The sequence below is a fragment of the Hemiscyllium ocellatum genome, unplaced genomic scaffold (assembly GCF_020745735.1).
Source record: "Hemiscyllium ocellatum isolate sHemOce1 unplaced genomic scaffold, sHemOce1.pat.X.cur. scaffold_561_pat_ctg1, whole genome shotgun sequence".
Classification (NCBI taxonomy): Eukaryota; Metazoa; Chordata; class Chondrichthyes; order Orectolobiformes; family Hemiscylliidae; genus Hemiscyllium; species Hemiscyllium ocellatum.
In genome coordinates, this window is record NW_026869117.1 from 115,967 (window position 1) to 132,539 (window position 16,573).

Consider the following 16,573-nt stretch of genomic DNA (forward strand, 5'->3'; position numbering starts at 1 on the left):
GCTCATTAGAAATGCAGTTTCTGTTCACCTCAATTTAAAAGGCAGTTTCTGAACATAGTAACTGAAATCAAAAGCTAATTATCTCACCCCACCCCAATTCCGGGAGAGGTGCTAACTGCACTTGATTGCTTTTTGTTCTCGATGTGAAGAGTTCTCAGGCATGAGTCACCTTCACGTCTCTTGGTGCTGAGTGACTTACAAAGAAGGAGTTTCACCAGAGCTGCAACTGCCTCACTTTCCCACTCGCCCTGCCCGTTTACAGTTTCCTGCTCGTCAGTGATTTAAAGAAAACCAAAAGGTTGCGATGTTATTCTGCAGCCTCTCTGTCAATTCCTCCGTTTCAGTTCCAACATGGCTTAGATCTCGGGGCTCACCTTAATACTAGCGACGCTATGAAACCACAAGTCCAGAGGTTCCTCTGGGAGTGCAATTTCTTTCATTGCTGTTGCTGATTGAATGAGTCACTAACGTGCGAACTGATCCAAACCATGATTCAGCACCTCTGCTGCCAATTCTCGCACGTTGAATAACGACACAGAGTTTCCAAATGAGGCCTTGCAGAGACGACTTTGGTTTACATTTGACAGACAGACTAGTTCAGGAATCAGTGGTGCGCTGATCAGTAGCACCAGCGCATCAGCTTCTTCCCTGTCTTTGAACCGGTCCGCCTGCGCAAGGAATGCAAATGCGGGACAGTTTTTCGTGGAAGGGATCAGAACGCGGTAACTACACTCTCAAACAGAATGACTTATGATCAGAACCAGGTTTTACAATGGTTCTGATCAGAACAAGCCTTTACAATGCTTTGCTCACTAATTAAATGGAAGTGCATCACATTTCACAAAGAGAGCAGATTTGTTCGAGCATTTTCGAAGGCAGATTTGCAGATGGGAGAGCAAGCAAGAAAGCTCCGTTCTTGTCCGTGTAAAAGGCTGCAATTGAAGAACAAAGCAGTTTCTGCCCCGCTTTGAACTGGGGACTTTTCGCGTGTGAGGCGAACGTGATGACCACTACACTACAGAAACGAGCTTCAGCCGAGCGCGTTGCGGCTCTGTGGCATCCAGCACTGAAAGTTGAAGCCATTCTACGTTTCACCTTTCTTTTTCCAATAGCTCGTTGACTACAGGGAAATTGACATCTTGAAAAAGTCAAAAAATATAGACTGAAATTAGTGACAAAATATAGACAAGGATGTCGACAATGTTTGGACTGGAGTGTGAAGTGGAATAAGCTGGGACAACTTTCCCGGCAGCATAACGGCTGCGACATGGTTTTATGGAAGGGTTGTAAACTGAGTATTTACGTGTTTCACACAAGCTAGGGTGAGTTGGAAACTCGAGAGCATAGGTTTAAGGTGAGTGGTCTGAAATTGACAAAGGACCCCGACGCACACTTTCCACTCACAAGGTTGTGGGTGTATGGAATGAGCTACCAGAGGGAGTGGAGGAGGCTATTGCACTCAGAAAATTGCAATGGTAATCGGATGAGTTTCTGGATAGGATGGGTTTAGAGGGATTGAGGAGAAATGCTGTGGAATGGGACTTGTTTAATTTTGGTGATGTGGTGAGCATGGATGAGATACACCGAAGTCTCTGTTTCCACGCGGTGTACCCCAATAACCTTGCGTTGCTTACACCGGTTTTAAAGGATTACTTTTCAGCGGAGCTTGTCGTCGCAGTCTGTAGCACAATCATTAAGTCTGTTCGACTGCTGACGGGAAAGGTAGTATTGTGAAACACTGCAGAAACGAACGACTTCCTTACTTTTGCTCCGACTGACCATGCTTCGTGAAACTTTCCCAGATCCTCAGTTGAGGATTTTTGCTGCTGCAAGTTACCTCAGAACCCCTGTTAACTCGTAATGTATTGAGCGAATCGCAAACAGAAAGCATTTAACACGGAACACAAACAAAACTGGCATACCTAATGCATGTTCAGACACAGCGAAGCATGAATGCTAAATGTGAGACAGTCCGAGGGCATGAGGCATAAAGTAATCTCACAACTAACAACAGGGCAATTCCAAACTACTCTTTCAAACATACTGCAGCCTTAGTGCACCACCACTTCCCAGACAATGCTGAAAAGAGAGAAAGAAAGAATATAATAAGTATGGGCCATAAGAAAGTGAATTTCACCAATCACAGTCTCGATTAGATTACCTTTCCCTTCCGGTGTCTCCAGGATGGAAATGCAGGAAATGGGAGAAATTCAATAACATATGCAGTGGAAAGATTTTCCCATTCGCCGATGAATCGACTCACCGCCGGACTTTGTTTCACAACAGCGATGAAATAGCAGTCGCCATTCGGTTCCAGTAAAACCTCAACTTGCCTGGAACATAAACCAATTGCTGAGCTGCTTGCGATTTTCTGCAGGGGAGTCGAATAACATCATGGTAGCTGAGAGACTTGACAACACTCGGCACCTGTCCACAGTTAATTCTCTGAGAACATCAATGCAGCGGGGATCAAAGCAGCATTCGAGTTGACCAGCTGAAATGGCAGTGGTGGGATTCGAACACACGCCCTTTTCACCACTGGAATCTAAATCCAGCGCCTTAGACCGCTCGGCCACACTACCAGACAGCCTGAGCGCCCATTTTCTTGCATTTCGAATTGTGTTCCTGCATAACCACACATGCAAAGTCACATGAAAAGGGTTCCATGGTCCCTGTCCGACTCGCACAGCAGCTGGTATGTGCCCGGCTACAATGTCTATTTCGCAGCAGATAATGAAAGCCCATCAATCCAGACAAAAAGCAATGGTAAGCTGTGTCTATCTTCTCAGACTCTTTTCAGCCAGAAATGTATCTTTGACTGCGTGAGAATATATGTTCGGTAATGATTTGGTCAAATCACCATGAGCTGCTTGACATTACTTCAATTTCGATTCTTGCTTTGCTGAATGATTTCACCGATTGCTCGAAACAGGACAACTTTCACGTTTACACGGAACACGAAACACACCGGACTACAGGGAAAATGCACAAAGCTGAGCAGGCCGTGTTCCACATCATACCGTGCACTATATTTTCAGTCACTGTGTCTGTTTTGCAAAGAATGTTCTCCACCCTAAAACCGGAGGTAGCATTACAATCCGAGAACGACAGATCACCTTGTGAGGATGATATGACCTCGGGGCTGGTTCGAGATGCCACTTTCCTTGCCTTTTACCTTAACCGTGCAATTGGCTGCAGGGATATTCACACCTGGACATGAGCCACATCGATACCGACTGACTTGGAAACCTGTGTGGGAAGCGACGAGAAGCGACTCAATAAATCTTGCTAAATTCCATGGTGCTCATTAGAAATGCAGTTTCTGTTCACCTCAATTTAAAAGGCAGTTTCTGAACATAGTAACTGAAATCAAAAGCTAATTATCTCACCCCACCCCAATTCCGGGAGAGGTGCTAACTGCACTTGATTGCTTTTTGTTCTCGATGTGAAGAGTTCTCAGGCATGAGTCACCTTCACGTCTCTTGGTGCTGAGTGACTTACAAAGAAGGAGTTTCACCAGAGCTGCAACTGCCTCACTTTCCCACTCGCCCTGCCCGTTTACAGTTTCCTGCTCGTCAGTGATTTAAAGAAAACCAAAAGGTTGCGATGTTATTCTGCAGCCTCTCTGTCAATTCCTCCGTTTCAGTTCCAACATGGCTTAGATCTCGGGGCTCACCTTAATACTAGCGACGCTATGAAACCACAAGTCCAGAGGTTCCTCTGGGAGTGCAATTTCTTTCATTGCTGTTGCTGATTGAATGAGTCACTAACGTGCGAACTGATCCAAACCATGATTCAGCACCTCTGCTGCCAATTCTCGCACGTTGAATAACGACACAGAGTTTCCAAATGAGGCCTTGCAGAGACGACTTTGGTTTACATTTGACAGACAGACTAGTTCAGGAATCAGTGGTGCGCTGATCAGTAGCACCAGCGCATCAGCTTCTTCCCTGTCTTTGAACCGGTCCGCCTGCGCAAGGAATGCAAATGCGGGACAGTTTTTCGTGGAAGGGATCAGAACGCGGTAACTACACTCTCAAACAGAATGACTTATGATCAGAACCAGGTTTTACAATGGTTCTGATCAGAACAAGCCTTTACAATGCTTTGCTCACTAATTAAATGGAAGTGCATCACATTTCACAAAGAGAGCAGATTTGTTCGAGCATTTTCGAAGGCAGATTTGCAGATGGGAGAGCAAGCAAGAAAGCTCCGTTCTTGTCCGTGTAAAAGGCTGCAATTGAAGAACAAAGCAGTTTCTGCCCCGCTTTGAACTGGGGACTTTTCGCGTGTGAGGCGAACGTGATGACCACTACACTACAGAAACGAGCTTCAGCCGAGCGCGTTGCGGCTCTGTGGCATCCAGCACTGAAAGTTGAAGCCATTCTACGTTTCACCTTTCTTTTTCCAATAGCTCGTTGACTACAGGGAAAATGCACAAAGCTGAGCAGGCCGTGTTCCACATCATACCGTGCAGCATAGTTTCAGTAACTGTTTCTATTCGAGATGCCACTTTCCTTGCCTTTTACCTTAACCGTCCAATTTACTGCAGAGATGTTCACACCTGGACTTGAGCCACATGGATATCAACTGAGTTGGAAACCTGTGTGGGAATCGACAAGAAGCGACTCAATAAATTTTGCTAAACTCCATGGTGCTTTTTAGAAATGCAGTTTGTGTCCAAGTAAATCGAAAAGGCAGTTTCTGAACATAGTGACAGAAGTTACTGCTCACCCCACCCCCACTCCGGAAGTGGTGCTAACTGCACTTGGTTGCTTTTTGTTCTCGATGTGAAGAGCTCTCACGAATGAGTCACCTGCATATCTCTTGTTGCTGAGAGACTCACAAAGAAGGAATTTCACCAGAGCTGCAACTGCCTCACTTTCCCACTCGCTCTCCCCGTTTACATTTTCCTTCTCGTCAGTGATTTAAAGAAAACCAAAAGGATGCGATGTTATTCTTGCCAATGCAAGCAGATTGCCAAATCTTAGTTTTAAAATCTTGCTGCAACTGTTCTGATCTTAATGAAGGCACACATGGGATTCAGTGCAGTAATGATCCCCTAAACTGGAGAAGGAAATCCTTGCCTTCAAGAATACGTCTGGAATGTTCACTGATTCATCCCAGTGATGGCAGGACTGTCCTCTGGAAGCATATGAGTAAAATCATTCAATGTTCCATGGAGTTTCGAATGAGTGGTGAAGGGAAAGTCTCCATTCACAAATTAATCATTCAGTAGAATTCAATACAGGGACCCATGAAATGATGAACACATTGAAAAATAACATGGACGTGCGATACACAACAGCTAAGACAATTACTATGTGAAAAAACTTTGATTTCAGATCCACGGTGGCCTTTGGTGATGACATTTACTGTCCAGAACCAGTCTGCACTGGAATGACTGGAGACACACTATGAAGTATTTGAAATTGAGTCGCCTTTAGAAATAGTTGAGGCTCACTCAGGGCACGGGGAGTTAGAGATGCTGGCCTTACAAAACTTTCAAACATTTCATGGAAGAATAAAGGGAGTGATAGATAATTTTCGATCCTACGGAGATGATGTTCATGAACTGGATAGATAATAATTTACCTGAGTGGAGTTTATACATAGTGACGTCATATTTAAAAAGCAAAGAGTTCATAGTGTAACTGTAAAATCTTCAGGTCACCCTCAGTGGGAGCATTGTGTGTAATCCTTGTCCTCATGCTCCACCAAAAACATGTAAAGAGGTTAGAAAGGACACCGACGCTGTTTCCTGGATAGCAAGATATTAGAAAGCCAAGTGACGTTGTTTACTGAGACATAAAAATATCAGAAAGGATGCAAACGGGATGATGGAAAGAATGAGGGAGTTTATTCACGAGATCTGGAAATGCTGGAGCAGAAACACCCAAGTTTGAAGTCAACAAATGAGATTTTCACATAACGTGAGGTTTGAATGACTAAATCAGGGAAATCCCCTCTTTCGAGTGAATCAATAACTTTAGTTAGAGCTTCAAAACCATTTGTGAATGATTAAGAAAAGTTTGAATGAGAGTTTCTTCCCATCAATAGAGTTAGTTAAATCGTGAACGACTTTTCAGAAATAAAACGTAGAAGCTGATTTCACAATGTTTTAAAAGATACACGAACAAACATACAAGGAGGGCATTTACCATTGAGAGAAAGTCAGTGTGGTTGCGTAACAATTTCGAATTTGGTTGACTTCAGACACAAAGACATTTCATGAACACGGAGAACTAATTAAGCTTGAGTAAAAAAGTTCATGGATTGGTAAGGTGTGGCGTGTTATTCAAGGTGAAACTCTGTAAACGGAGCTGATGTCCTAAAATAACTGCAGACAGAAGTTATATCCGAATGAGACGGAATTGAATCGTCACTTGGATTTGCAACACCTACTTTAAAGATTCGATCACATTCACATGATGTTATGTATATTTCGTACATTCTTTACTCCACCCAAGAAATGCACCAAGAAGACTCTGTCGTATTGTATTGTTAACCCTCTGTACTTCTCTGCAGCACGCCATTGAAGATAAAATATGCTCAGGCCAAAATTCAATTCAATACAATATTCAATCGGTCCAATGTGATTTTTCTTTTTTGATTTTTGCAATAACCTTTGTGACTTTGCAACAAAATGCGTAACATAAAACCAGTTCAACATGTATTTTACCGAAATTTAAAGCAATGCACATGGGAAACGGTATCCACCTGCAGAACAATCATCTTTGGCTCTCTCTCCACACATGTCTCTTCACGTTTTAACTACTTGCGGTATGTTTGTTGATCAAGGAGTCATTATCCAAAAAAGTTCATTTCTCAATCCACAAACAGGGGTATTTTCCCATAAACTTGGCTTTGCTCAATATCACCTTCTATCCGGACCCGTCAAGACAATGAATAATTGAAGCTGCTCCATGTGAGGCTCAAACTTAAAACTTCGGCACAGCACAGCCCACGATACTGGCACAGAGATACCATGCACTGTCACCTGCATCACAGGAGCAACACATAAATGCTAACCTCCACATTCCTGGTTGTACCTTAACGTTTGGGAAACGGAAGTTCTCTGATTCCATGGCTAGTAACGGGGATTAAACGATCATCTTCACCAATGGTTCTGACCCCGAGTGGGGAAAATGGTGAGCTACTCATTGCAAAGATGGGTAGATTTTTGAAATATATAATTGCAACATTTGCCTTCACTAAGCAATGAACATTTTATTTTGTTTTTCATCCGTAGAAATCTTCAAATCTTCATCTTTAACAGACTCCATGGCAGATCTCCATTGTGTCTCTGGTATCAAATTCCAAAGTGTAAAACCGCTCTGAATTCTTCCACCACAGTCCGCTTTTTGGTCGTGTTCCTGTTGTGGGAAATGCACTTCCCCGCGTGTCAACTGCTGCTCCCAGCATTCTCTCTGGCACTGCACTCATTTTCCTTCTGACACTTGCTCACTGTGTTGCTGTGATCATACTTGGTGTTGCATGACCCAGGAAAATGATACAGATCAAGGTTTTTGCATTGTTGAATTCAATTGTCTCTTTAGTCTTATTTAGGATTTTGAAAGTGACTGTTCTGTACAGAGGTGCGTGTCAAAAACATCTGAGCAGAAGAAAGGTGTTCCAAACAATGACATTGATCACTATGCTCTCTCCTCCAGTCTGGAAAACAATTCCTCACAGGCAATTTAATAGACAATAGACAATAGGTGCAGGAGTAAGCCATTCTGCCCTTCGAAGCCAGCACTACCATTCATTATGATCATGGCTGATCATCCTCAATCAGTATCCTGTTCCTGCCTTATCCCCATAACCCTTGAGTCCACTATCCTTATGAGCTCTATCCAACTCTTTCTTGAAGGAACACATCCTGCTTTCTCGGGTTCTTCATTCCGTTGACTTCAAATCTTCACAAAGTTCAACAGACTTTGTTCCATAGTCTTTTCTTCATTTTTGTTCAGATCACTGTGAGCAGAGTGTCACAGTGGGAATGCCGTTGCCCCACAACCCAGAGGTCAGACCATAGTCTTGGGACCGTACTGTGCTATTTAACATTTCACCAGACCAGGGAGAAATATCTGCTGTTCGGCAAAATTTACGCAATTCACTTATTCATAAGTTCATGTACACGTTTACGTATGTGACGCGGTGGCCGAGAGGTTAAGGCCATGGAATGCTAACCTCTTGTGCTCTACACGTGTGGGTTCGAGTCCCACTCTCGTCTATGTTTTCACTGTTGCTATTCTTGCATGCTCACTCCTGTCTTATTGAAATTGGAACTTCATTGGTCAATTTATATGCATCGACGCTATTATAAAATCTCAAAGAATAATTTGAGTCAGTTGCTTAAACTGCATTGAAACGTAGATTGCATTGGGATAATGAAAAGTAACGCGATTTTCTTTTTCAAGTCAAGCTGCTGTGACCTTTTATCATATGAAAGAGATCCAGGAAAACCAAAATACAAGATATGCGATGGGCATGTTTATGTAATGGGATTCTTAATGAAATCTGGAGCATGTTGAGTAGAAGTTATTCATCGTGGTGAGAAAAGCACAGAGAGACAGCACAAAATAATGGAAATATTTCAAAAGGGGCAGGGCGTGGGTGTTGGGGCACCGAGAAATGGCTGTAAATGCACAGAAGAGATTTGCAGATATGGGTGCCATGCATGGATACGGAGAGACTTACACATTGGTCTCTTCCTCGCCCGTTGCTCTCGCCATTGATGAAGGCTGGGAACAAGGCACAGATAAACAAAAGATGTGGGAAGCAAGCTTCAAAACGTTATGCACACACTGGATGCATCACATTGAACAATGAACAACTGGAGAAGTAGCATGTTCACTGCAGGGACTGAACCTAAACTGTGGATCAATAATCGCAAATTCATGCAGCATTAGCATGAAAAATGATTTAGTGTGTCTTTATACGCATGTCATTAACAGACGTTTCGTTCTAATACCCGTGTGGTTGAAAGAAGAGGACAGCACATGTCAAGATGGATGACAACGTAACCAAGTTTGCTTTGAAAGTGTTAGATCTATTTCATCATTGTACACAGTGGACAAGTTCATTTTAAATAATACAAACCACATTCCCTCACCTGGATGAAAAGTGTGATTTCATTTCAAACATTGCCCTTGCTAATTGGCAGTTACTAAACATGAAAAACATGATGTAATGTTTATTGAGCATACATCAATTAGCACCATTATCTAACTTCGGATCGACTGCAATATGCACATGATAAACAATATTTAAGAAAGAATGTCTTTTGGAAGTAATGATTCGGTGCTGACGAAAACCAGTATTAAATTCACATGATGCGGATATTCCACCAATGGCTACTTTGGTGGAAATGGTCAATGGGCACTATTTCTAAGTTGGTATAGAGGTGTGTGAGTTGCAAGGGTTGGGAGCTCCCACTTCATCTGGAGCAGCGTCTGCTCACATGGACCAGGGAGCATTGGGGCAGCAGGCTGGGAGTTCCAACCACACCTGGAGCAGCTTTTATTTACTTGGAGTAGCAGGGAGCATTGGGGCTGCAGGCTGGGAGATCCAACCTAACCCGGAGCAGCTCCTATTGACGTGGAGCAGCAGGAAGCATTGAGATATCAGACTGGGAAATCCAGCCTCACCTGGAGCAGCCTGTATTGACATGAAGCAGCAGGGAGCATTGCAACATCAGACTGCGGGATCTTACCTAATTTGAAGCAGCTTCAGTCGACATGGAGCAAGGAGCTTTGCGAGATCCGTCTGGGAGCTCCACTCTCACCTGAAGCAGCTTTTAATGACAAGTAGCAGCGGGAAGCATTGGGACATCAGAGTGATAGATCCAACCTCAACTGGACCGCTTCTATTGACATGGAGGAAGGAGCATTTGGACATCAGAGTGGGAGCACCAACCTCACAAGGACCAGCTCTTAATGACACGTAGCACCTGGGAGCATTTGGGCATGAGAGTGGTAGATCCAACCTCAACTGGACCGCTTCTATTGGCATGCAGCAGGGAGCATTAAGGCATCAGACTGGGAGCTCCAACTTAAATTGGAGAATCTCCTATTGACATGGAGCAGCAAGGAGCATTGCAACGTCAGGTTGGGGGCTCCAACCTCACCTGGAGCTGCTGGTATTTACATGGAAGAGAAGGGAGGATTGGGACATTAGGCTTGGGGAAAGGATATTCAACTATTTTAATCTGAAGTAAAACAGGTTTCAAAACTCAGATGTTAATTGATTTATGAAGAAACTTTCCCAAGAAAATAATTAATACTTTCGAGACTAAAGACAAGTCCTGCAAATATCCAACTCAGGAAAACGCATTGGTAGAGAGAGAAATGGGAGTAATGTTTCATGTCTTTGTCTTTTCTTTTCTGGCCGACTCTGCATTGGATTATATCACTGAAAGGACGTTTTCACTCGTTTCATGTTGTTCAGTTTCCTGGAAATACGGACAGGTCATTAACGTAATCTAAATCTGAAAATTAATGGGAATATGCGATGTTATGATTAGACTGGAGTTTACCTCTAATTATGGTGAAAATGCATCAAAGTAAGTTGCAATTTTCTTGATCAGCTGCGACCTCATTGATTGGCTGCTCAAATTGTGAATGGTAGTTTTTTTAAGACAATTTGAAATAGATCATTGATGGTGATTATCTTTGTTCTTTGTTCACCTTGTGACTGTTACTGTTATTGCTCATGTCATTGTCAGCACCACAGCTCTGCAGCGTGTAAAATTTCAGCTACGCATCTGGCCAGTGGTACAGCCATTCTTATAGCTGGCTACGGATCAGGCGGGTGCAGGTTCAACTTTTGCTTGGTGCAAGCGCATTGTGGAGATTCAGCACACATCCAAACCTTTTTTTTTGTTACACTGAGGTGGAAAATATTTGAAATTTTCATCTCCACGAACGAAAATTCGTTTTCTGTCTTCGATCAGTTAAACATTACCAAGAGCTCTCAATGTTAAAAATCACATTGCATCAGATTGTATCGAACAAGCATGTTTGGAAGCACCAGTGTTCAGTGCACTGTTTCTTCATCAGGTGGTTGTCAACTGTTGGACTCTAATCTGGCTTTGTATGATTTTTAAATTTGTCCACCCCAGTCCAACACCAACACATCTAAGTCATGGATACCATCGACACCACGAACGGTCAGTTAAAGTACAGATGACCTTCCAAGAGATCGCGCATATTGACACACACATCAGGTTTCTGCAGAAAGACACCCACCTGATGAAGGAGCGGCTCTCTGAAAGCTAGTGTTTCCAAACAAACCTGCTGGACTATGCCCTGATATTGTGTAATTTTTAACTTTGTCTATCCAACTCGAACACTGACAGTTCCATAGCATAGAGAACATCAGTCATGTCCCAGTGCAGTCAGAGAAGGCAATCTTGGAATAGCCTCACTCATTGTTCAGAAGGTACGTTTAATTTTCAGAAACCAACCCACTCAATTGTGAATTACTACAGATTGTTGATGTGCTGAGCTGTTTGTTTTAGCTTTACATTAAATGGAAGCTGGTTAGCTCAGTCCGCTGGCTAACTGGTTTTTGGTTTAGAGTGAGATTAACAACGTGGGATTAATTGTCGCACTGTCTCAGGGTGCCAGAAGGATTATCATCTCCTCTGCTTACGTGATCTGTAATACAATGTGACTCTAGTGAGTAGTAATGCACCTGTAGATGTCAAGCATCATTGTCATTGCCATCGATTGCCTTGGTCGTTTGGTCACAATGACCAGGAACGGGACTGAGTCCTTTTAATACTCACTGATTTAATGGGATACAGAAAAAATGTTGTGAAAATAGACTTGATTGAAAATTGGGTTTCCAAGGGTCGCTGCGTTGTATACAGAAAATGTTACATTATCACAGGTCTTCTCACTCGGTCGGCTTCAATTCAGCACAGAATTCGATTCAACCACACTTCATGAACATGCTTCTGTAAGATCCTACAGACAATATGAAACACACTGCTCTCATCATTAATCTTCACCATGGCTTCATCCAAGGACATAATGCACAGTTTTCATTAATACTGAAGACATAAGAATGACATGCAAGAGTAAATTGAATTTCAGTTTAAATTGTAAAGGGATAAGAATCTAGACTAAGATACAGAACGCCCGAAATTCATGTTTATTATCGTGGTCAGAACTCTAGTCAGAAAAAGGGAAAATCTGTCCCTGAATCCCCAATATGTAACCGGCAGTTTGTTTCATGTGTCTAGTTGGAAACCTGTGTGGAGGAGGATGCAGCTTGAAAGAGCACCTGGGAGAATCCTCCACTGTCTGATCTGAAGCTACAACAGCAGCTGTGAGAGCGGTGGGATAAAGGGGAGGACCTTGGTATTCCGTGGTGTAGATTCACATTGTCCACATCATGCTATGGTTTAAAACCCTCTGTCAGAAACAGCACAGACTGAGAGGAATAGGAGGGGACCATGTCACCCGCTAGCGCTACCCCGCCATTTGACATAATTACAGCTGATCGAACAGGTCAATGTCTTTTCCCAGCCATCTACATCAACCTATCACCCAAAGGGAAAAAGACACTGAATAAATCGAAACACTCAGTGCAACCGTGGGAGGGAACTGTGTTGAAAGACAGTGGGCATCTGCAGTGGGTTTTGTGAATGTGCAGCCGATTGCTGGCTGATCATATTTCAACTGATATGATTTTCTTAAAACTCACCACCAAGAAAGTGAGGAACCTTCTCTGGTCAGTAGCAGGGACTAGAACTCCAGACGATGGGAACTGACGATGAAGCAGCAGAACAATAATTGAATCAACTGAAATCTGAACAAAATTGCGATTCTGGCGGGAATCAAACCCACAAACTGTGAATCGCGATCTTAACAATGCAGTAGATGTCCACCACGTCTTTCATTGTGCCACTGAGCTGCGCTAGCCTCCATTTTACTGCACCGAAAGTTACAGTATTCAAGTCTTTCAATAAATATCTGTTTATCCTCGCCCCACCTTCCAGTACCTGCTCCTTATCCGTGCATGCTCTAGCTCCTCAAGTGTTCAGCTAAATACTCCTGAAGTATTTGGATGACTCTTAGCTTTACCACACGTTCAAACAGTGAGTTCCAGACAAACAACCCTCTCCGGATGTAAATATTCTTCCTAAATCTTCACTGAACATCCTCCCTGTAGCGTTTCATCTATAACCCTGGTTATTTACCCTTCCCATAAGAAGTTTATTCCTGTCAAACATATCAATTCCATTCCTGTGTACGTTAATCAATTTCTCTCTCAGCTTTCTCCGCTCTCAGATAGAGAGCCCCAGTCGAGCTCATCTATCTTTGCATTGGCGAGAGTGTAGTACATTAAAAGCACAGAACGTCTGACAGCATCCGAGGAGCAGGAGAATCGATGTTCCGGGTATAAGCCCTTCATCAGGAATGAGGCTTTTGAGTCGGGGCTGAGGGAGGGGAATGGGGTTGGTGGTCAGGTAGCTGGGAAACCGATAGATGGATGAAGAGAGGTAGAAGGTGGTAGTTCGGAGGGGCAATGATGGCCGGGTCCAGAGAGCAGTGGCTAGCTGGAGGCTTGGGATTGGGATAATGTTGGGGGAGGTGAAATAAGGAAGCTGTTGAAATACACATTTATCCCGTATGGTTGCAGGGTCCTAAGGTGGAACAAAAGATTTTCTTCCTCCAGGCATCGGCCGACAATGGAATGTCGGTGTTTTTTTTTCCCCGAAACATCGATTTTCCTACTCCTCAGATGCTGTCTGACGTGCTGTGCATTTCCAGCACTACACTCTCGACTCTGAGCTCCAGCACCTGCAGCCCTCACTTTCGCTTATCTTCGCAGGGGCAATGGTCGAGCTCAGGCACCACGTTGATAAATCTCCTCTGACCACAATCCCGTCCAAACGCACTTTTCCTGAAGGCTGGCAATCACAACAGAATAAAGTTATCAAAAGAAATGTAGAAATATCGGAACAAAAGCTGCAGGTCTAGTGCATCTGGGGAGAAATTTTCGAGCCAAACCATCCGCCTTTGGAATGAATGGTATGTGTAGATGGGGCAGGAACATGAAAGAAGATGGGCAAGGTCTAAAATGATTGAACTCCATGTTGGGTACTGAAGATTGCACGGTCTCTCATTCGGAAATGACGTGCCACTCTTCCAACTTGTACAGGCCATGCGGAGCTCTGCAGCAGACCAAACTGACATGGAGGCATAGGAACACAGTGGAAGTATGCAGTGACAGGAATCTAGAAGCTCAAGTTCTTTTTTCTGTTTGCAGACAGAATATAGGTGTACTCAAATTTGTCACCCATTCTGTTTTTCTCTCCCCAGTCTTGACGAGATCACACTGTGAGCAGGAAATGCAGTTTGCTAAATTGAGTGAGAGGCAGATAAATCACTGGAACTTTACACAGTGATGAGAGACATCGTAAACAAGTAGCATTGCATCTTCTGAGATTTCGTGTAATTGTGCCATATGGGGAAGTGTTGGGGGCCAAGGAGGACTGGATGATGGTGCTCAGAGAGAAATTGTCCTACATAGTGGCGGTATTCAGTGGTATGAGCGAGTGGGGAAAGGGCAGTAGAATGTATATTTTCCTGAGCTACCATCTATAAGTAAACACCTCACTACGATCAAAACTACCTAATGATTTTCATTCCAACACCGACTCTAGGTACAGCTTACAGAAGTCACGTGTTTGCACAGTCCCTGTCATTGTGTCTCCCCGGGAGCAGCAGCACTCCCCCACGCTGATTCAGACAGCACAGTTCTTACTCTGACATGTCCGTTCGAGATTGGAAAGACAGGTATTAATAACCCACTCTTGTAACTGAGTATCTGTATTGCTCAATCACAATCGCTTAGCTATCTGAACTCCTTTTTAAATCACTTGATACAGAGCCTTGTATGTCTTGGCATCACAAATTCACATCTGAATAATTCGGAAAGTTATGTGGATTTAGCCTCTCCGATCCTTGCATACACTGTGTTTCAGATTTCAGCCACCCACTGCTTGCAAACGTATTTCCACGCATTCACTGTAATCTTTCTGCCTCTGTTATATTGTCAACACAGGAGAAAACGGAGCTTCGTGGAATGATTGGTTCGTCTGGGATTATCCTCTTTGAAACAAAGGAGGCAGAAGGGACCTGTATAATCACATGATAACATTTATAAACGTTCAATATTCATGGGATCTTGACAAGGCAGTTATGGGCAGATGGTTTACCCTCTGGTATGAGGAGAACACCAGAGGGCATGAACTCAGAATTAGATTTTGCCTATTTAATTCAGAAATGAGGAGTCATTTCTTTGCTCAGGGACCAGTGAATCAGTGGAACTCCTTACCGAGGCTGTTGTTGAGGCTGAGTTGTTGTGTATTTTCAAACTGTGCCAGACAGATCAGAAAGACGATAACGCTTTGTCAAGGCAATGCAAGAGAATGGAGTTGAAGATTATCAGATCTGCCATGAGTCCATTGAATGTTCGAACAGACTCGATGGTCTGAATGGCCGATTCCACAACTGCATCATTTGGTCTAATGCCTTACTTTGTTGATAAGTTTCGAATTTTGAGGGGATGGGATGAAGTGAGAGAAAAGGTTTCTCAAACTGATCAGACAGATCAGGAACTAGGCTCATCAGCTCATAAACAAGAAATGTGCTGTGGCCTGGAGACAACAAATGGCACTGCGCACACCACAGATGTGTATGTGCAGAAGTTGTGGTTGCTAAAGTAAATTGGTGGATCTAATATTGTTGCCAACTTGGTGATCACGCTGGATGCCGGATGCCGGTGTGATGCACACAGCAAAAGGTTGTGAAAGAATGAAAGGCTCATTCCATTGGAAAAGTTTTCTGCGGTTCCAATTCAATTGACTGTTTAAAATACTGATCAAAAGTTTGTGTGGTGTGTTACATTGAAATTCACAATCCAACTGGATAAAATATTGGACCTGATCTCTCCTTATTTGTATTGCTTTCATTCGATGTAAATTCATAGAAAGTCAAGATGGAATGATAGGAGGAAAGAAACGTTTGCACTCCTTTTCATTATCCCAATAAAACTTACAACGGAAACAAATTGCTTTATTTCGACTTTGATGAGGTTTCAATTTATCACAAATCTCCGGTGCAATGAAGGGCAAGAGCAAGATTCTCCATCCAATGTATACTAAAGATACGAGGCACAAACGAAAACCACAGCTGTTTTTGATAGAAGTAACAGCCAGAGTAGGATTCAAATCCACACATGCGCAATGAAAGACCAACCCGTCGCCTTCACCTCTGGGCCACTTCAGCCCATTGCAAAGGGGCTCACATGTGACCACATCAAGATTACATATGGTGCACCCAAGGGATAAGAAATTCCCTGAGAGGAATCGAATCCACACCATAATGTTTCTGCTTTTAGCGAATAATAATACCAGCAAAATCCAAAGAATTGACCTCGTCCTTGGAAGGAATACCTGTGCTTGATTCATTCCGAGTCGGAACTGTCTCAGAATGAAACAGCAAACATGAAATTGCCGTCACATTCACACGCATATTTAGTCTTGACGCAT

At 43.3% G+C, this 16,573-nt stretch overlaps 1 non-coding gene across 1 annotated transcript; it reads right to left on the reverse strand.

Annotated features, from left to right (window-relative positions):
• Window positions 1-2,500: 2,500 nt before the first annotated feature.
• Window positions 2,501-2,582, reverse strand: trnal-uag (transfer RNA leucine (anticodon UAG)). The gene has a single exon. It is a non-coding gene; the product is annotated as a tRNA-Leu (tRNA).
• Between the last annotated feature and the right edge of the window lie 13,991 nt (window positions 2,583-16,573).